Consider the following 5,234-nt stretch of genomic DNA (forward strand, 5'->3'; position numbering starts at 1 on the left):
CACCCCTCCCAGCCACCACCATCTCTCACCTGGATTATTGCAATGGCCTCCCTGCTTCTTCCAGCCTGATCTCCATTAGTGTCAACACAGCAGAGCCCTCTTACAGGATCATGTCGCACCTCTGCTCTGAGTCTCCCAGTGGCTTCCCATATTAGGCAGAATAAAAGCTGAAGCCCTCCTTTGGGACTTCCCTGAAAAATTCGCAATCTCACTGCTACCTTTGCCCCCTCCTCCTCTGGGCTCTCCTCCCGCCCTCCCTTCACTTCATTCTAGCTGCACTCAGTATTCTAACACGACTGCCTTTGCATGAGCTCCACCTTTGGCATGGAATGGTCTTGCCTAGAGATCCACAAGACTCATTCCCTCCCTCCTTCAAGCCTCTGCTTAAAGGTAGCCCTTGGCACGTTCTAACATATCCTAGAATTTATCTGCATGGCCCTGTCTTCCCAATAGTCAATCGCAGGAAGGCAGGGGGGTGTTCGTCATTCACCGCTGGATCCCCCGTCAGGGGTGTAGAGCAGTAAACATTTGTGGAATGGTTGAATGAACCTTTGGTTAAACTTTGGTCGTGGGTGCAAGGCGATGCTGTCACCAGGGAGCAGCAGGGGGTGAGGTGAATCATTTTTGCTCCCGGAACCTCACAACTGCTAGGACGCTGCTTGTCTCGTCCACGTGCCGAGCTGACTGATGCTTTTATAGGTTTGCTTCTGGCTGCTTGCTGGTGGGGCTACCTGCCTTCCTCACCCTATTCAGTGCAAACCTAGTTTTTCTCCTCTCATGTTTCCTATTTTGGGGTTAGGTCCCACTCTTCACTTTGTGTTAGGGGCTGGAAATGGGGAACCCCCTTTGCTTCCTGCTGCCCCACTTCCCTTCTTTCCATATTCAACTATTCACTGAGGCATTTTGATTCTTGAATCGAATATCTCCTTGATTCGTGATTCACATAGCATGAGTAACTCCTCCACCGCCTGCCCCTTGCATCCCACTGCCCTCACCACGCCCCTCCGTCCTGGACCACCACAACCACAGCTTCCCCACTGGCCTTCCTGGTTCACCTGCAGCCAGAAGATCTGCTTCCAGTGTAAACCGCATCAAGTCACTCCTCTGCCTCCAACCCTCAGCGGCTCCCATTCTGCTGCTCAAAACCTACCTTGTGATCTGGCCCCACCAACTTTGCCAGCCTCATTTGCTCCCGGCTTCACTCGCTACTCTGGCCATAGGAGCTGCTGGCAGCGCCCCAAACGTGCCCTCATTGTGCTACCACTGTGCCTTTGCACAAGCTGTGCCTTCCACCTCCATGTTCTCTCCGCATTCCCTTCACCCATCAGCCTTGAAGACTCAACTCAGGCGTCACTTCCTCCGCGAAGCCATCTCTTACGCATTTTTTACTTAGATGGACTCGGGAGTGAATTCTTGTTGCACCTTGCTGTGTAGTTTAGAGCAATTTAACCTCCTTGAACTTGTTTTCCTATCTGTAAAATCTACCCGAGAATATTACTGTGAGGACTTGGGTGACATGAAGATGTGAAGCGCTTAACACAATGTCGGGCGCACCCGTATTGCAGGAGAGATGCTGGCTGGGGCAGGGTGGGTGTGGTGTTTCTTGCACTACCAGCGCCCTCCTCTAGGTGGAAGCAGGAGCCAAAGAACAGGGCCCTTGGGTCACCCCCAGTGGGCTGTGAACTTCAGGTCTCCAGTGACCCCACAGAACTTCGACCAGAGCAAGAAAGATCAATGAGGTCAAACAGGAAGACTTCCAGAGCTGGAGGAGCCCTTAGGGGTCATTCGGCACAGGTGGGGAGACTGGGACCCAGAGAAACAGTGGGGTCATGGTAAGAGGGATGGTGTCTGCTTCCTGGAGCAACGTGAAAAGGTGCCCAGGAGTGATGGAGACATTGTCCCTTTAAGTACAAAAAAAAAATAATCCCTCCTAGTCTCAGGTCTAACTTTTGAGCCTCACTTACCTGCAGCTGGCAGAGCAGAGATGGGGCTGTGATGTCACAGGGCCTGGGGACCAGGGAATGTGGGGATAGAATGGACCCCACAGGTAGAGAGGAAGGAGGAGGTTTACTGACCCTCTCTCCCATGGTCCTTTCCTCTGTCCATGATGCCGTGCTGTCTGCCATGCTCATCAGGCTGGCGGGGGTAGTTCCACCTCAAGTATCTCTTATCCTTGGAATAGTAGGCTAGCTGGGGTATGTTCTTCTCAAGGGGGTTCTAGAGGCATGAGACAGCAAGCCCCACTGTGAAAACACATTTCTAAGCCTCCACTGGTGTCCCATCAACTAAGTTTCCATTGGTTAAAGCAAGTCATATGATGAAGCCCAAAGTCAAGGGGGAGGAGAGTACACTCCACCCAAGAAGACATGGCTAAGAAGGGTGAAGTACTGGCCAGTAGTTTGCTCTGCCACAGGTAGATACCATTGCTGTACCCATTTTACAGACAAAGAAACTGAGGGACAGAGTGTATTAAGTATCTTGGCTAAGGTGACACAGCTAGTAACTGGCAAAGGGAGGTGGATCAGAGACTGGGACTTTTTAAAGGTTCAGATTGCTTTAAAAATGGGTTGTCCCAATGTAGTTCCTTCTCTACTAGGGAGGCAATGCTGGTGTATTACCTGCTGCTGCTACTTCCCCTCCTTGTGTCTTGGCCTCTGTACTGTCATGGCAGAAACCAGCCCCAGAGCTGGGATGCAGAGATTCTCCCCATGTGATGAGATGGGGCCCACCAAGATAATTGAGATTATCTCTCCATTTCAAGGTCAGCTGACTAGAACCTTAAGTATGACTACATCCTTAATCCTCTCTTGCAATGTAAGGTAGCATATTTATAAGTTCCAGGGAATGGGACAAAGACATTTTTGGGGGGCCATTATTCTGCCTACAACAGTCCTTAAACACTTGTATCAAGAAAATAAAAGAATGGAATAAATATCCAATTCAAAAAGCTAGAAAAAGAACAACAAAGTAATCAAAAGAATGTGCAAGAAAAGGAAGTACTAAGGATTAAAAACAAATTACTGAAGTAATTAGTATTAATCTAATTAGTGAACCAAAATCTTTTTTTTGAAAAAAAAATTAACAAAATAGAAATACTATATAACCGAATCAGGAAAAAGCAAGAAAGCACAAATTTTTAAGATTCTTGTACACCTGAAACTAATGTAATATTGTAAATCGACTATACTCTAATAAAAGAAGTTTTAAAAAGAAAGGATAAAGGGAATGTAATCATTGAAACAAAAGAAATTTTTAAAATCTTGAGAGTATATTATATATCTTTATGCAAATACATTTGAAAAACTACATGAAGTGGATAATTTTCTTGGAAAATACAGTTTTCAGGATGACTGCATTAGAGGTGAAATAACTATAAATTTCTATAGAAGAAATACATAAATTTATCAAGGAACTAACCCTCCTCCTAAAAGAAAACAGGCCCAGATGGTTTCACAGGGAAATCCTATAATTTTTCAAACTACAGGTAGTTCCAATTCTACATAAATGACTCTAGAGCATATACAATGATAGAAAGCTTTCAGTTTCTTTTTATGAAGCAAGTATGTAATATTAATAACTAAGTCTGAAAGAATACACAAAAGAAAATTACAGAGCAATATTATCTATCAATATTGGTACAGAACACCAAGTAAGTATTAGTGAACAGACTCCAATTCCATACTATAAAAATAATACATCATGATCAGGTGGAATTTATTTGTGAAGTAGAAATTTGATTCAATGTGAGGAGAGAGATTAAATGATTTTTCTCCATACATGATAGAAGAAAGAAAAGGAAATTGATGGATATTATCTTAACATGATATTTCTATCTCTACCTCTATACTTTTGTCCTAAAATGAGCTTCTTCTTACTTAATAGGCAAACACTAGAGGTATTTGCTTTACAATTAGGAACAAAGCACAGATGTCCACTTTCTCCAGTATTTAACTTTGTGCTGGTGGTATTAACCATTGCAATTAGGCAAGATAAGTCAGAGACATAAGAATTAGAAAAGGAAGAAGCTAAAGTGTCTCTACTTGCAGATGGTATAACAGTATTCCTGATAAGCCATGGAGAATCAGTGACAAGCCTGGCTCAAACAATAACATAATTCAGAAGGGAAGCAAAACATAAGATTAACATAGTGAACTCAATAGTATTAAATACACAAGCAATGACTAGTTATAGCAATAATGATAGAGGAAAACCCCACTTACAATAGCAACAAAAAGATAAAATACTTAGGAATGAATTTGCAAAATTTGCAAAGTCCTGTGTAGAACATTTAAAAATAGCCCTGAAAGACAGAAAAAGTAGGTTTGAACAATGAAAAGCCATTTGTAAGTGGGTGGGAGGAATCAACATTATAGAGGCGTCAGTTCTTCCTATGTTAATTTATAATTTTTCCTAAGTTAATTTTAAAATTTAGCACAGTCACAATGAAAATATCAATTTTTTTTCTTTTTTTTTTTTTGGCCACACCGCACAACATGCGGGATCTTAGTTCCCTGATGAGGAGTGAACCTGTGCCCCCTGCTTTGGAAGCACAGAGTCCTAACCACTGGGCCACCAGGGAATTCCCCCAAAATATCAATATTTTTTAATGGAGCTAGACAAATTGAAACAAATATTTATAATTTTAAAAAATCCAGGAATAAGACAAGGTGACATCGGCAGATGGACAGACTTACCAGTGGAATAAAATAGAAATTTCAGAAAGAAACCAAAATGCATATGAAATTTTCATACATGATGATAAAGGAGCCATCTCAAATGACTGGGCCAAAGATGGTCTTTTAAATAATGTGCTGGAATGACTATATAACCATTTGGAAAAAAGATATAGATCCATACCTAATATATATATAATAATAAATGCCAAATGGAGCAGGGATCTAGATGTAAAAAATAAAGCCATACAAGCATGTAAGAAACATGGATGAATTCCTCTATAAACTGAATGTACCGGTAAGAGGGAGGGGAAAAGAGGAGGGATACAGTCCTGTGACGTCAGCAAAGACTATAATTGGAGGCAGCTCCTCTGCAGTGGCTTCTCCGGGAGCCGAAGTGACTCATGCTGGAGGCACAGGGATAGCTCAGACGTCTTCTCCTCCTCTGGGGAGTTTCCGAATCAGTCTTCATGGCCCCTGTTCACCGCCCCCTTCCTGCCGGAGACCCTCCAGCAGCTGTGCAGCCTCCGAGACCTGCGAGGGGGCTGCCGTCTAGAATGT

Source organism: Phocoena phocoena, chromosome 6 (genome assembly GCF_963924675.1).
Source record: "Phocoena phocoena chromosome 6, mPhoPho1.1, whole genome shotgun sequence".
Lineage (NCBI taxonomy): Eukaryota > Metazoa > Chordata > Mammalia > Artiodactyla > Phocoenidae > Phocoena > Phocoena phocoena.